Raw genomic sequence first — 17,310 nt, forward strand, 5'->3', positions numbered from 1 at the left:
CCGTCACCATCACGATTCGCACCAATCTCACTTTACGATCGTATTAATTGCAAAAGCGACGATCGTGCCACAAGGGATAGCTTTATTGCAATGGCAGAGAAAAGCAAAAAGGAGGCAATTATATGCTTTCATAACGCAAGCTAATATAACGTTTGATACGACCCTTTAGACGAAGCCACGGGAGGAGGAGGGGAGGGAGGGTAGGGGGGAGGGGGGGAGAGGAGGGAGGGAAAGGGGGAGAGGCAAGGGGGAGAGGGGGTGAGAGGGGGAGGGGAGGGGAGGAAACGGGATGGTTGTTATGCTTTTGTGTATTGGGATAGCGAGGGGTGGGGTGGTTATTATATATGTACGAGGTAGGTGAGAATAAGAAGGGATTATCGACATACACGCACACACACGCACGTACGCATTCACACATATATTCACGCACACATATATACAAACACATAGACACACACACACACACACACGCACGTGCGCATATACCACACACACATACACATATATGCATACATACATATACACAAACACAAACACACACACACACGTACGTACGCGCATACACATGCACACACACACACACACACACACACACAGGCACACGCACACACAAACACACACACACACACACACACAAACACACACACAAACACACACACACACATATAGGCCTTTACTATTCTCAGAACCTCATCGGATGATCAGAGGAAAATCTAGTTGGCGATTTAAACGATTTGATGATGATGGTGATTTTGGTGATGATTTCGATGGTGAAGTTGATGGTGATGATGATGAGGGCAGGGGAATTGAATAATGGTGATGGCAACAGAGGTAATATGATGATGATGATGATGATGATGATTATAACTACGATAAGAAATGATGGTGATGATGATGAGGGCAGGGGAACTGAATAATGGTGATGACAACAGAGGTAATATGATGATGATGATGATGGTTATAACTACAATAAGAAATGATGGTGATGATAATGATGACTATCCACAATAGGGGCGGACATGCCGATCTCTCTTTTTGGCACTCTTAATGCTCTCTCTCTCTCTCTCTCTCTCTCTCTCTCTCTCTCTCTCTCTCTCTCTCTCTCTCTCTCTCTCTCTCTCTCTCTCTTTCTTTCTCTCTCTCTCTCTCTCTTTGGCACTCCTTTATGCTCTCCTCTCGTATCGTTTTTCCATTGTTATGTCTTCCTTGCTATTCTGCTCTCTTCCTCTTTTTGCTTTCTCTCTCTCTCCCTCTCTCCTTCTTCCTTTTTACCTTTCTCTCCCTTTTTTTTCTCTTTTTCTTTTACTCTGCCTTCTTCCTCTCTATTTCCCTTTCTGTCCTCTCCCTCGTTTCTCTTCCTTCTCGCTCACCCCCTCCCTCTCTTCTTTCTCCCTCTATATCCCTCCTCCTCTTTCTTGATTTTTGTTCTCTCTCCTTCTTCCTCTCTCTCTCCCTTCCTTTTCTCTCTGTTTTTCTCTCTCATTCCTCTTCTCTTCCTCTCCTGATCCCCCCTCTCTTCATTCTTTCTATTTTCTTTCACTTCTCTTCTTCTTCCTTTCTAACCCTCCTCCCCCTCTCTTTCCCTTTCCCACTTCCCCTCCCTCCCTCTCTCTGTCTCTGTCTGTCTGTCTGTCTCTCTCTCTCTCTCTCTCTCTCTCTCTCTCTCTCTCTCTCTCTCTCTCTCTCTCTCTCTCTCTCACTCAATCATTCTCTCTTTCTCGCTTTTTCTCCGTCTCCCCTTTCTCTCAACTTCCTTCTTGCTCTATATCCCTTCCTCCTCTCTCTCTGCTTTCTCTCTTCCACTCTCCCTCACCCTCTCTCCCTTCTTCCTCCCTCATCGCCCTCTCTCTCTCTCACTCTCGCTTTCTCGCTTTTTCTTCTCTCTCCTTCTTCCTTTCTCTTAATTTCTCACTTCCACTCTCCCTCTCCCTCTCTCCTTTTTCCTCCCTCTCCCTCTCTCCTTCTTTCTTCTCTCTCTCCTTCCTCTCGTCCCTCTCTCCTTTCCCTCTCCTTTCCCTCCCTCTTTCTCGCTTTTTCTTCTCTCTCCTTCTCCCTCTCTCTCTCTTTCTCTCTTCCACTCTCCTCGCATCTTATTGGTACTTCCATACCAATTTCCTTCGCGGCAAGTTTGTCCTCACCATAAATATCTCATTACACTAGAAGCATTGGTGAGGATATTTCTTGTTTCATTTCCTACCTCTCTCTTTTTTCTCGCTTCATTTTCCTGAAATTTCTACTTTTTCTATCGTTTTATTATCCATATGGTTTCTATTTTTTTTTTATTTTTTATTCCAGGTTTTAGGTTTTTCTTGTTCTCTTCTTCTCGCTCTCTTTCTTTTTCTGTTTGTGTTTCTCTTTCTTTCTTTCTTCATTTCGTTACCTCTTTCTCTCTCTCTTTTCGTTATTTCTGCTTTATTGTTTTTCCTTCCTCTTTACTTTGTATTTTTCCTTTTATTACTTCCTTTTTTTCGCCTTTTATCTGTCCTCTTTTCCTATTTCCTTTGTTCTCTCCTCTCTTATTTTCTCCTTCCTCTTCTTTCGCTCTTCTCTTCTCTCCCCTTTCCCTTTATTCTATTTCCTCTTTTCGCGTTTTCCTTCCTTTTTAAATTTCTTCCCCTTTCTTTTCTTCCTTTCGCTTCCTCTTCGTCCTTTTCTTACCATTTCCCTGTTTTTCCATCCTTCTCTCTCGCTTTTTCTCCTCATCCTTTCCTTTCTCCTCTCCCCTTCCTTCTATCCCCATATCTCTTCCCCTCTTCTCTCTTCCTCTTTTGCTATTCTTCCTCACAAATTTCTATCCTCGTTTCCCTCTTCAACTTTCGTCCTCCGCCTTTCCCCCTTATCTCTTCCTCCACTCCCCTCTTCCTTCCTATCTCTCCACCTCTCCACTCTTCTCCTTACCTCCCCCTATCTATTCCACCTCTCCCTCCCTGCGTCCTTTCTCTCTCCTTCCATCCCCCTCTTCCCCTTCCCCCTCCACTCTCCATCTCTTCTCCACTTCTCCCCTCCACCTCCTTATCTTCTCCCCACTCCCATCTTTTTTCCCTTTCCTCCCCACCTATCCCTTTCCTATCTCATTCCCACTCCCCCTTCCCCCTCTTCATCTGAGCCCTTTCCCTCTTTCCCTCCCCCTCACTATCTCATCTCCCTCTTCCTCTCTCCCTCCTCCTCACTATCTGATCCCTTTCCTTCCTCATTTCCCCTCCCCTCACTGTCCCTCTCCTCACCATTCCCCTCCCCCACTCCCTTATCTATCCCATCTCCCCTCTTCCTCCCCACTCCCCCTTCCCCTCACTATGCCTCATCTCCCTCTCCCTTCCCCCCCTCCCTCCCCTCACACTATCCCTCCCCCCTCACTATCTCATCTCCCCTCTCCTCCTCTCTTCCCCCCTCTCTCCCCTCTCCCAAACGCAGAAATGCCAGAAGAAACACACCTCTGGTATTTTGGAGAACTGGTCTTGATAAAGCAGATACCACCAAACTCATGACCTCTGACCTTTGCCACGAGGGGAGGAGGAGGAGGGAGGAGTGAGAAGGAGGGGGAAGGAGAGGAGGAGGAGGCGAGGAGGAGGAGGAGGAGGAAGAGGGGGAGATGGTAAGGAGGCAAGGGGGCGAGGAAGGAGGGAAGGAAGGAGGAGACGAGGAGGAGGAGGAGGGCGAGGGGAGGAGGAGGAGGAGAGGGCGAGGAGGAGGGAGGAGGAGAGGGTGAGGAAGAGGAGGAGGGGGCGAGGAGGAGGAGGAGGAGGGGGTGAGGAGAGGAGGATGGGGGGTGAGGGTAAAGGGTAAGGGAGCGAGAGGAGGAGGAGGGGGTGAGGGGTGAGGGGTAAGGGAGCGAGGGGAGGAAGAGGAGGGGGTGAGGGAGGGGGTGAGAGGGCGGCGAGGGAGGAGGAGGAGGAGGGGGAAGGGAGGGGAGGGAGAAGGAGGGGGTGAGAGGAGGAGGAGGGGGCGAGGGGAGAAGGAGGGGGTGAGGGTGAGGGGAGGAGGAAGGGGAGAAGGGGGCGAGGGGAGGAGAAGGAGGATGGGGTGAGGGTAAGGGGAAGAGGGAGAGGGGAAAATCATCACATTTAATAGAGGGCTTCGTGCGCTCTTTAGTAAATAAGGGGGAGGGGAAAAATGAGGGGAAACAGAGGGTATTATAAAGGCGAGAGAAAAAAAAAACAAACTATTTTTAGTGGTTGGTTTCCCAGTCATGTAACGCCATTTCGTAAAGGCCAAATAAGGGAATCCTTCTGTCTATCTATGTGTCTGTCTATCTGTTTGTCTTTCTTATCTCTATAATTATTTGAATATCTTTAACTATTCATCTATCTATCTATCGATGTAAAAGCCAAATAAGGGAATACACGTAGAAATATTCTGTCTATCTGTCTATGTGTCTATCTATCTGTTTGTCTCTCTAATCTCCGTAACTATTTGGTTATCTTTAACTATTCATCTATCTATCTAACGATGTAAAAGCCAAATAAGGGAATGCACGTGGGAATCTTCTATCTATCTGTCTGTATCTACCAATCGGTTTGTTTTTCTTGTCTCTATAATTATCTGGATATCTTTAATTATTCATCTATCTATCTATCCTGTCTATCTGTCTGTGTGTCTATCTATCTGTCTGTTTTTACATATAACTATATATGTATATATATTGATATATATATATATTGATATATATATATATATATATATATATATATATACGTAACTATCTAGCTATCTTTAACTATTCATCTGTCTATCGAACTATCTATTTCTCTCTCTATTTATCCATCTATCTATATCTATTTGTCTATCTATCTATATATTTGTCTATCTATTTGCCTATCTGTCTGTCTACCCATCTATTCACCTATCCCTCTCTCTGCCTGTATGTCTATCTATCTGTATATTCATCTATCTATTTATCTACCCATCTATCTATCCCTCTCTCTCTCTATCTATTCATCTATTTAGCAATATCTATCTAATCTATCTATCTTTTTATCCATCCAGCTACTTTCTATCTATCCATCCATACCTGCGTACATACATATCTACAGGGACATACACACGCAAACAAACGTACAAACAGACAAATAGAAAGCGAGGATGAAGAAACACACACACTCACACACACACACGCACACACACACAGTCAAACACACCCACACATGCCAACGCAAAACACACACACACACACAACACACACACACACACACACGCCCATCCACTCAAACACACCCACACACACACGCCTACGCACACACACACACGCACCTTGCTCCCCCCTCCCACACACACACTCAAACACCCCCCCCCCCCCACACACACTCAAACACCCCCCCCCCCGCCCCCCCACACACACCCATCCACTCAAACACACACACACACACACGCCAACGGACACACACACACGCGCACCTTCCTCCCCCCCCTCCCACACCCCCACCCTCCCACACACACAAAGAGAAAAAACGCTGAATATACACACAGGAAAGAGCAAATAGACGAGGCAGTAAATATGCAGTATATTGCAGGAAGAGTCAACACAGAAAACAAAAGAATCAAAACAAAACACAGAAGATGAAGAAGGAAGATTATTCTCGTTAAAAGAGCAACATAGAAAACGGGAATTTGGGTTACTTTTTAGGGGTAACTATTAAATGATGAAGTTATTAATGATGGTGAGAATGATGACTTGTGGTGATGATGATAGTGATAATAATGGTAACAATGATGATGAGAATGATAGTAACGATGATGATGATGATGATGATAATACTTGTGATGATAATGAATATAATAACAATAATGATATTAACAACAGCAACAACAACACTAATAACGATAATAATAAAAATAGTAATAAAATAATGATACTGCTGATAATAATGATGATAATGATAAAGATGATAATAACAATTTTAATGATAATGGTGATATTCATAACTATTATTATCATTACTGTTATCATGATTATTATTTATGATAATAATAACCATAATTATAATAACAATAACTACTAATACTTTGATCACTATTACCATCATTATTGTTGATACTTTTTTCATCACCATCATTATTTTTATTATCATGATTATTATTATCATTTTTACTATTATCACTGTTATTATTATCATAGTAATAATAAAAACTGATGATAGTAAAAATGAAAGTAATAATCATGATAATAAAAATAATTATCATTATCATTATCATCAATACTAATATCATCATTATCATTATTCTTACTGTTATCACTATTATCATTATCATTTTTACTATTATCATTATTATCATCATTATGATTATCATCATATTTTCATTATTATTACTACTGTCGTTAATATTATCACCATTATTATCATTATTCTTAATAAACATTTCATCATTATTGTCAGTATCATTATTATTATCATTATCATCATTATTGCTATTTTCATCATCATCATCATCACTTTTGTTATAATTATCATTATCATCATTATTATTATCATCATTTTTATTATTACTATCATTATTATCATTATCATTATCATCAATTTTATTATGATTATCATTAATTTTATTATAATTATCATTATTTCTATTACTAATATCAATATTTTTATTATTATTCTTTTCTTCTTCTTCTTCTTTCTTTCCTTCTTTCATTTTTTCATTCACTTTGATTTATCACCCAAGATTAAGTATGCATAAGCTTTTTTACCATATGACCCTCTCCCCTTTGTATAGGGTCGAGGTGATCCATAATGCATGTTATTCTCCTGCAATTCCTTCCGTTGCATAACAGGGTGTTGTATAACGAATACTATAAGGGGAGAGGGTTATTAAGTGGGGGTTCTGTAAAGATTCGAGAAGTGGTTTTGAAGGGGTTCAAAGAGGAGGTTTGGAAAAGGTTTAAGCGGAGGTTTTGAAATGGTTAAAGGGGGGGGGGGTTGAATAGGTTCAAGCAGAGGTTCTGAAAAGGTTAAGCAAATATTCTGAAAAGGGTTAGGCAGAGGTTCTGAAAAGATTTAAGCAGAAGTTCGTAAAAGGGTTCAAGCAAGTGTTGTGAAAGGTTCAGGCAGAAGTTCTGATTTGAGCGGAGGTTTTGAAATGGTTCAAGCATGGGCTCTGAAAAGGTTCAAGTAGAGGTTCTGAAAAGTTTTAAGAAGAGGTTCTGAAAAGATTCAAACAGAAGTTCTTAAAACGTTCAAGCAGAGGTTCTGAAATGGCTAAGTAGTGGTTCTGAAAAGGTTTAAGCAGAAATTCTAAAATGGTCCAAGGAGAGGTTCTAAAAAGGTTCAGGCAGAGGTTCAGACATGATTCAAGAAGAGGTTCTAAAAAGGTTAAAGCAGAGGTTCTGAAAAAGTTCAAGCAGATGTTCCGAAAAGGTTAAAACAAAGGTTAAAGCAGAGGTTCTAAAAATGCTCAAATGGAGGTTCCGAAAATGTTGAAACAAAGCTTCTACAAAGGTTCAAGCTCAGATTCCGAGAAGGTTCAAACAAAGGTTCAAACAAAGAGATTCTAAAAAAAGGTTCACTTAGGGGTTCACTCTTCCACCTCCAGCAGTTGAACCTTAACCCCCCTCCCCCCCCCCAATCAAGTAATTACTAATCCTTCCTAAATTAAAGGAAAGACCAAGAATTAAGTACATTTCTTTCTTTCTCTTTTTATTTATGGATCTGAAATTTTCTCGCATAAACAAAACTCATATACAATGCTACGTGTCTCGAGAGAATTCCTAATGTAATTAAAGAAATTCCTAGTTTTTTTTTCTGCTGGGTTCGTTCTCTTCCTCTTCTCCTCCCCTCCCTCCCCTCCCCTATTCCCCTCACTCCCTCCCTCCCATCCCTGGAATTGGCTACTCCCTCCTCTCCCTCCCTACCTCCTTCCCTCACTTCTCCCTTTCCCCTCCACCTATTACCCTCACTCTCTCCCTCCCCTCTGTTCTCCTTACTCCACTCGAATTGGCTACCCCCTCTCTCCTTCCCCCCCTCCCCTCCCTCCCTCACTATCCCCCCTCACTCCACTGGAATCGGCCCCCTCCCTCTCCCTCCCTCCTTCCTTCCCTCCTCCCCCCTTCTCCTCTATTCCTCTCACTCCCTGGAATTGGCTCCTCCCTCACTCCCTCCTCCCTCCCTCACCCCCCCCCCTATTTCCTTCACCCAAAGCTTCTACAAAAGTTCAAGCTCAGATTCCGAGAAGGTTCAAACAAAAGTTCAAGTAGAGATTCTAAAAAAAAGGTTCACTTTGGGGTTCACTCTTCCACCTCCAGCAGTTGAACCTTAACCCCCCCCCCCCCTTCCCAATCAAGTAATTACTAATCCTTCCTGAATTAAAGGTAAGACCCGGAATTAAGTACATTTCTTTCTTTCTCTTTTTATTAATGGAGCTGAAATTTTCTCGCATAAACAAAACTCATATACAATGCTTCGTGTCTCGAGAGAATTCCTAATGTAATTAAAGAAATTCCTAGTTTTTTTTTTCTGTGGGTTCGTTCTCTTCCTCTCCTCCCCTCCCTCCCTCCCCTCTCCCCTCCTCCTATTCCCCTCACTCCCTCCCTCCCTCCTTCCCTCCCTCCCTCCCTCCTTCCCTCACTCCTTCCATCCCTCCTTCCCTCTCTCCTTCCCCTTCCCTCCCTCCTCACTATCCCCCTCACTCCACTTTCGGGAAATCGGCCCCTCCACCCCTCCTCCCTCCTTTCCCTCCTCCTCCCCCCTCACTTCTATTCCCCTCACTCCCTGGAAATTGGCTCCTCCCTCCCTCCCCCTCCCTCCCTCCCTCACCCCCTATCCCCTTCACTCCACTGGAATCGGCCCCTCCCCCCCTCCCTCCCCCTCCTCCCTCTATTACCCTTTACTCCCTGAAATTGGCTCCTCCTCTCCTCCCTCCTCCCTCCCTCACCCCCTATTCCCTTCACTCCCTGGAATTGGCTCCTCCCTCCCTCCCTCCCTCCCCACATTCCCCTACACCCATCACTCCCTTGAAATTGGTTCCCTCCCTCGCCCCCCTCCTCCTCCCCCCCTCTCCTCCCCCCTGCACGAATTTAAGATCCCCGGACTAAAGTTCACATCAAAAAAGAAACATAATATGCCAAGTTTTACACATCTTTTCTTCTTTCTTTCTTTTTTCTTATTATAATTATTATCATTTTATACATATACCGTTTTCATAAGCAAATACAAATTCTAAATCACTTCATAATTCTCATTAAAATTCTCCATAAAGACAGCAATCTTCGATGCTCATAAGACCATCCGATCCTATTCCAATATCGGAGGTTATGTAACTCCTTTCCCTGTGTGTTACCTGTGAAGTATAAGGTATTGGATCCCCTCTAACAGATTCGCTTCCCTTCACCAAATTGCCGTAACGAATCCAGTTACCTGAACTTATTGCCTTACCTTATAAGGTGGTCGGCCCAGAGTCACGTGATCTCACCTGGAAATTGAGAAGAAAAAAGGATTATAATGAGGTAGGAAATATAAATGAGGTTGGTTTATGTAATGGAGTCTGCTTTGGTGTATTGTAAGGTTTATATGAGGGAAAGATTGGGGATGTAGGTAATGTAAGGAAGTACACACACGCACACATAAACACATTCATACACAAACAAACACACATACACACACACACACACACACACACACACATACATAAACACATCCATACACACACACATACATAAGCACATTCACACACACACATACAAACAAACGCACACATGCATACAAAAACACAAACACACACACGCACACACATAAACAAATTCATACACACATACAAACAAACAAACTCACACAAACACACACACTCACACAAACACACACACACGCACAGACACACACACACACACACACACACACACACACACACACACACACACAGTCATTCACTCACTCGCATTCAAAAGACAAACCAAAGGATGTAAATATATCTAATATCTTATGCAATGTGAGTCGTTTAAAAATTCATTCATCAGAAGCTTTTTTTTTTTTTTTTAAGAAATGTATATACATAAGAATAAAGATTTTTTCGACTGTTCTTTCCTTCTTTCTACGTATTCTTCATATTTTTTCGATTTTTTTTCCATTCTTTCTATGTATTCTTCATATTTCATCCTTCTCCCTCTTTCCCCTCCCCATCTTTTTGATTTTTCTTTCGCTTTTTTTCTATTTCAAGAAGGAGAGAGAGGAGGAGGAGGATTGGGTGGGGGGGAGGGGGGAAGGGTAACTTGTCAAGTGGAAAACTGTCGTGTGTTGGCTAAGGGGTGGGGGGGGGGTAGAGGACTTGCGTAGTGGTTCGAGAAGAAACTTGAAAAAGTGATTTATTTTTGGGAAAATTTGATGACGTAACATAGCAGAATGACGTAATATGTGACGAAAGTTCTCTTCGCTGTAATCTTATCTTCACATAGCTTTTTTTTTCTCTTTACGTAAGTTGGTGTGTATGTATGTATGTATGTGTGTGTGTGTGTGTGTGCGTGTGTGTGTGTGTGTGTGTGTGTGTGTGTGTGTGTGTGTGTGTGTGTTGTGTGTGTGGTGTTTGTGTGTGTGAGAGAGAGAGAGAGAGAGAGAGAGAGAGAGAGAGAGAGAGAGAGAGAGAGAGAGAGAGAGAGAGAGAGAGAGAGAGAGAGAGAGAGAGGGACAGAGAGAAAGAGAAATTGTGTTTGTTTATGAGTGTGTGTATCTGTGTATATGTGTTTGTGTCTTTATTACGCTTGTTTGCGTGTGTGTGTACCTGCTTTTGGATTTATCTGTTCGTGCGTGCGTGTATGCATGTGTTCGTGCACGTGTTTATGCGTTCCCACGTCGCGTCCGATTCCCCCCCTTCGACTTGCGACTCTTTGTCCGAATCCGTGCAAACATGTCTCGATTGTCAAAAAATAGTTTGTTTTCAAATCGCTTTCGTTGTGTCAGAGATTGAATAATATTTTCGTATCTTATCAAGGTCGATCAAGAAGACTTTTTTTGTTGTTGTTGTTGTCGTCGTTTTACTTTACATGTTTCAGCGTTGTGATTTGTCCTCTTTTAACTAGACTATTCTCGCAATTTTCTTTTGTATATCTTTTGTGTCTTTTTTGTTGTTTTTATTCGTCTATTTGCTTATCTTTTCGTCTATTCATGTTTCTTTGTCTGTCTATCTGCATTTCTGTTTGTTTGCCTGTCTCTGTGTGTATGTACTTAAGTTTGAATGTACGTATATATCTATCTATCGACCGATCTATTCAGCTAAATATTCCTTTCTCTCTCTCTCTCTCTCTCTCTCTCTCTTCTCTCTCTCTCTCTCTCTCTCTCTCTCTCTCTCTCTCTCTCTCTCTCTCTCTCTTCTCTCGTTTTCTCGTTCTATCGCTCTCTCTCTCTCTCTCTCTCTCTCTCTCTCTCTCTCTCTCTCTCTCTCTCACTCTCTCTCTCTCTTACTTTCTCTCTCTCTCTCTCTTTTCTCTCTCTCTCCCTTGCTTATCTCTTTATATATTCCCTATCCATCCACCCATCCTCCATCTATCTATCTATTTATCAAACTGCTTGCCTACCAACCTGCCTATCTATCTATCCATCTACCTATCTATCTATCCATCTACCTATCTATCTATCTATTCATCTACCTACCTATTCAGTCCAAGCACTCCTACCCTATACCTATTATTTTACATGTTACTTTGTTCGTCCTTGCCAGTTATCTATTTCCCCCTCATCTCTGTTTTCGAATATAGAAAAGAAAAAACTGCAATAACAAAATCATTTGTGCTTCGAAATAAATGCAGAACAAAGAAGGATTTCTGTTCAATATCGCTTACGTAATCATGAATATTTTTTTTCAAAATCATTATTATTTTGATATAGGTCAAGCGTTATTAATTTGATATCGTCAATATTATCATAATGTATTATCATTTGGAAAAAAAATATCATAACTTCTATACATTTTCTGTATGTATTATCAGTCCTGTGATTAATAACTATTTTATTTTCTATTATTATAATTATCATCAATGTATCACAAATCGCGATAAACATCATCTTTCTCTCATTAATATTATTTCTACTAAAAAGGAAAATGTTTTATCCCTTATCATAAATCAACAACGAAATATCAGAGATTTTAGTTACTGTTATTTTGTCGTTATCTTTATCATTTCATCAGGAACCATTTCATGATAATTATTATCTGTTGGTTATCAGTTATCAGTCACGGAACGGTTCTCGCTGTACCGTTTCAAAGCCACAAATCTGATTGACAGGCAGATACAGACAGATAAAGCAGATAAGCACACACACACACACACATGTAGACGGACATCCATCCATTCATTCCAGATTACACAGCCATATCATTTGTATTCCCTCCCTCCCCTCCCTCTCTTCCTTCCCCTCCCTCCTTTCCCTCTCTCCCTCCCCTCCTTCCCTCTCTTTCCTCTCTTCCCTACCTCCTCTCCCTTCCTTTCCCTCCCCTCTCTTCCCTCCCTCCTTCCCCACCCCACCCTCTCTTCCCTCCTTCCTTCCCCTCTCCTTCCTCACCCCTCCCTCTCTATCCCCCCTCCCGTCCCTCCTTCCCCTTTCCCTCCCTCTCTACCCCCCCTCCCCTCTCTTCCCCACCTTCCCTCCCTTCCTTCCCTCCATCCCTCCCTTCCTTCCCCCCCCCCAATCAATGACTTATAAAAGCCGATTACTCCCCCGAAAGAGCTCTGGGCCAAGAATGTTGAAAATCCTGACTTATTTCCCGTGCAAAGCGACTCTACATCACTCTCTGGCCTTTCCCCTTAACAACCACTTTCAATAGTCAGTTACTATAATGATAATAGTCATATAATGTATAACATAATATAATAGTCAGTTGCTATAATAGTTCAATAGTCCCCCTTTGCAGTCACTTTCAATAGTCAGTCTCTTTATGTTTCTGTATGTTGGTTTAAGTGTTTATAGTGTTGTTTGTCTGTTTGTTTGTTTTTTATATCTGCTTCTTCTTCTTCTTTTCTCTCTTCCTTGGTTTCATATTTTTCGTCGTTTTCTTCTTCTCTCTACTTCCTTCCTTTCTTTTTTCTTCTTCCTCCCTCTTACGTGTTTCTCCCTCTTCTTCCTCCTTCCCTCTCCTATTCCTTCCTTCCTTCTTTCCTTCTCCCTCCCTCTCTTTCTCCCTCCTTCCTCCCTTCCTCTCCCTCCTCCCTCTCTCTTTCTCCCACTCCCTCCTTCCTCTCCGTCTCCCTCCCTCCCACGCCTTTCTTCCTTCCTCCATCCCTCTCTCTCTTTTCCTTCACTTCACTCCCTTCCTCTCCCTCTCCCTCCCTCCCCATCCTTCCTCTCCCTCTCCTCCCTCCCTCCCTTCCCCCTCCCTCTCCCTCTCCCTCTCTCTCCTTCCCTCTCTTCCTCCCCTCTCCCTCCCTCCCTCCCTCCCTCCCTCCATCCTCTCCTTCCCTCTCCCTCCCTCCCTCTTCCTCTCCCTCCATCCCCACTCTTTCCCTCCTTGGACCCCGAAGGATCAAGCAAGCATCAAAGATTTCCTTCGTCTAAATTTAGCTAAGAAATAATAAATCGTTTGTTTAGTCTAAGGAGGAGTTTTAATGGAGGGCTTTCGCTAACCTCTTTGTTCGAGGGAAGAAGGCAAGAAGATGGAGGGAAGGAGGGAGGGAAGGGAGGGAGGGAGGAAAGAAAGAGAGAAGGTAAGGAGAGAGGAGGGAAGGGAGGAAGGGAGGGAGGGAGGGAAGGGAGGGAAGGGAGGAAGGGAGGGAAGGGGGGAGATGGTAGGAGGGAGGGAGATGGTGGGAGGGAAGGAGGAGGGAAGGGAGGGAGGAGGGAAGGGAGGGGAGATGGTCGGAGGGAGGAAGGGGGGAGATGGTGGGAGGGAGGAAAGAGGAAAGAGGGAGGGAGGATGGATAGAGGAGGAGGGAGGGAAGAGAGGAAGGAGGGATGAAGGAAGAAGGGAAGGGAGGGAAAAAGGAAGGAGGGAAGGAGGAACCATCTTTCATCCTCATCAATACATCCTCGTTCACTTCCTCACCTTCGCTATTCTCCTCCTCTTTTTCACTATCCACCTTTTCCTCATCATCATCATCACCATCCCTCACTTCCTCCTCCTCACCATCCTCTTTCTCTTCCTCCTCCTCACCATCACCATCCTCATCCTCATCATCATCATTTTCCTCCTCCTCTTCTTCACCATCACCATCCCCATATTGCTCCTCCTTCTCCTCCTCCTCCTCCTTACCATCCTTCTCCTCTTCCTCCTCTTCATCACCATCCTCATTCTCCTTCTCCTCCTCCCCTTCCTCCTCCTCCTCCTCACCAACACCATCCTCATATTCCTCCTCCTTCTCCTTCTACTTTTCCACCTCCTCACCATCACCCTCCTCCTCCTTTTCCTTCTCCTCCTCCTCCTCCTCCTCCTTCTTCTCCTCTCCCTCCTTTTCCTCCTCCTCGCCATCCTCCTCCTCCTTCTCCTCCTCCCCTTCCTGCTTTCCTCCCCCTTCTCCTTCTCCTCCTCCTCACCATCACCATCCTCCTTCTCCTCCTCCTCTTCCTGCTTTCCTCCCCTTCCTCCTCCTCCTCCTCCACCTCCTCCTCCTCCTCCTCCTCCTCATATTCCTCCTCCTCACCGTACGACAAACAAAAAAACACGACCCTCACCATCGCACTAAAAATATCACTATACATCGTTAAGTTTGCGTTCAAGAGCGGAATCATGATCTGTGTGAGTCGTTCGAAAATTTAATTGGCTGAGTCGTATTTGCCGAGTTTAATGAATTGGAAATGTTGAAAGTTATTATTTCTGTCTCGGCGCTTTTCACTTATTTGATTTCTTTTTTGCTTTCTTTCTTGCTCTTTATATTTGTTTTTTATTTTTTTTTAGCATTTTACACTGTCTGTTTATTCCTGTCTGTCTGTCTGTTTGTCTGTCTGTCTGTCTGTCTGTCTGTCTGTCTGTCTGTCTGCCTGTCTGTCTGTCTGTCTGTCTATCTGTCTGTCTGTCTGTCTGTCTGTCTCTCTCTCTCTCTCTCTCTCTCTGTCTCTCTCTCTCTCTCTCTCTCTCCCTCTTTCCTCCACTTCCATCCCCCTCCTCTCTACCCATCTCTTAACTCCTCTTTCCTCTCGCTTTTCCCTATTTCTCTCTCTCCTCTCTCACCCTCCTATCCCCTACCCCCCCCATCTGCCCCTCCCCTCCTTCCCAATCACCTTTCCAAGCTCCTCTTCCTCTCTTTTATTCTCCTTCTCCTTGCCTCGTTCCTCTCCCCAACCACCTCCCTCCTCCCCTCGAACTCTCCAACCCTCCTCCTCCCTCCTCTCCCTCGCTGTCCGTCTCTCCCTCCTCTTCCCTCCTCTCTCTTTCTCCATCTTCTCGTTCCTCTCCCACCTTTCCTCTCTGCCTCCTTCCCTCCCCCACTATCCATCTCCCTCCCTTCTCCTCCTCTCTTCCCCTCCATTCTCTCCTCCTTCCTCCTCCTTCTCCCTCACTATCCCTCTCCCTCCCTTCCTCCCCTACCCCTCCCCTCCCTCCTTCTTCCCCACTATCCATCTCCCTTCCTCCTCCTCCTTCTCCTTCACCATCCCCCACCATCCCCCTCCTCGCCTCCTTCCTCCTCCTTCTCCCTCCTTTCCTCTCTCCCCATCCCTCCTCTCTTCCCCTCCCCCTCCCTCCTCCTCTCTCCTCCCCCCCTCCTTCCTCCCCAACCATCCCTCCCCTTCCCCCTCCTCCCCTCCTTCCCTCCTACCCCTCCTTCCTCCCCAACCATCCCCCTCCCTCCTCTCTTCCCCTCCCCCTTCCCTCCTCTCTCCCTCCCTCTCCCTTCCTCCCCCTCCTCCCTCCTTCTCCTTCTCCCTCCCTCCTTGCCTTCTCCCTGAGGAAGTGGCCATTAGCCTCTCACCGGAACAACGTTGTCTCGTGCATGTTAGGAGAAGGAGTCTGAGAGCTTGGGAGGGGGGGTGAATATTCTTTTTATATTTTGTATTTTCTTTTTATTTCTCTGTGTTTGTTATTGTTATTTGTTAGTAGTGGTGTATATTTTTTTGTTTCTTTATGTTTATTGTTTTTTTTTAGTAGTGGTAAATATTCTTTTATATTTTGTATTTTCTTTTTATTTGTCTGTGTTTGTTATTGTTATTTGTTAGTAATGGTGTATATTGTTTTTTGTTTATTTTTATTTATCTTTAGTAGCGGTATATATTCTTTTTTCATTTCTTTTTATTTCTTTATGTTTGTTGTTATTATTTTTTTTAGTAGCGGTGTATATTGTTTTTTGTTTCTTTTTATTTCTCTGTGTTTATCATTATCTTATTTTTTTAGTAGTGGTAAATATTCTTTTATATTTTATATTTTCTTTTTATTGCTCTGTGTTTATTATTATCTTATTTTTAGTAGTGGTAAATTTTCTTTTATATCTTATATTTATTTTTTTATTTCTCTATGTTTATTATTATTATTTTTAGTAGCGGTGCATAGTCTTTTATGTTTCTTTTTATTTCACCATGTTTATTATTGTTTATTTTAGTTGTAGATTTTTTCATATATAAAGTGTTTATTTCCGGTTTAGATTTATGTTTGTGTATCTGTTTATGTATCTGTCTATATGTCTACGGAACTATTTGTTTGTTTGCTTGTCCGTCTGTTTATATATCTATTTTTCTATTAATTGAGCTGTTTATCTGTCTATCTGTTGGTCGATCTATGTTTTAATCTAGCTATTCTCCTGTCTGTCTATTTGTCTGTCTGTCTGCGTGTCTATCTAAGTATCTGTCTGTCTGTTTATTTACATATGCACACATTTTAGGTTATCTAAAGTCCCCAGTGTTTTAAAGATAGTTTTATTTATTTTCACTACTTTATCCCTTAACTTTCTTCTACATATATATTCTCTCTCTCTCTCTCCTTTGTCTCTCCTTCCCTCTTTCTTTCCTTCTTTCTCTCTCCATCTCCCTGTCTTTCTTTCTCTCTCCATCTCCCTCCCTCCATTCTCTCTCTCTCCTTCCCTCCTCCCCACCTCCCTCTCCCCTCTCTTTCTCTCTCCCTCTTTCCCCCTTTCCATCCCCCCCTCTCTCGCTCTATTTCCTTTCTCTCCCTCTCTCCCTCTCTTTCTCCCCTCCCCTTCTCCCTTTTCCCTCTCTCTCTCGCTCCTTCCCCCTCACTCTCTTCTTTCTCCCTTCCTCCCCTCTCTGTTGTCCCTTCTCCCCTCCTCCCCTCCTCTCTCTCCTCTCTCTTTTCCATCCCCCCTCTCGCTCTATTTCTCTCTCTTCCTCTCTTTCTCCCCCTCTCTCCCCTCTCCCTCCTCTCTTTCTTCTCCCCCTCCTCTCCACTCCCTCTCTCTCTCTCTCCTCTCCTCTCTCTCTCCTTTTCCTCTCTCCCCCCCCCCTCTCTCTTTCTCCCCTC

The 17,310-nt window shown here is 43.5% G+C and overlaps 1 protein-coding gene across 3 annotated transcripts in view; it reads right to left on the reverse strand.

The window, feature by feature from the left end:
- The window catches only part of LOC113813549 (proline-rich protein 36), a 274,063-nt gene that overhangs the window by 164,720 nt on the left and 92,033 nt on the right, over positions 1-17,310 (reverse strand). The window contains exon 1 of one of the 3 annotated variants that reach the window (XM_070118430.1): positions 9,360-9,398. The exons of the other annotated variants lie outside the window; for them this stretch is intronic. The gene's annotated coding sequence lies outside the window, so the exon portion shown is untranslated. Of the gene's footprint in view, positions 1-9,359; positions 9,399-17,310 lie in introns of those variants that run through there. 3 annotated transcript variants of the gene reach the window in all.

The sequence above is a fragment of the Penaeus vannamei genome, chromosome 42 (genome assembly GCF_042767895.1).
Source record: "Penaeus vannamei isolate JL-2024 chromosome 42, ASM4276789v1, whole genome shotgun sequence".
Taxonomy (NCBI): Eukaryota; Metazoa; Arthropoda; class Malacostraca; order Decapoda; family Penaeidae; genus Penaeus; species Penaeus vannamei.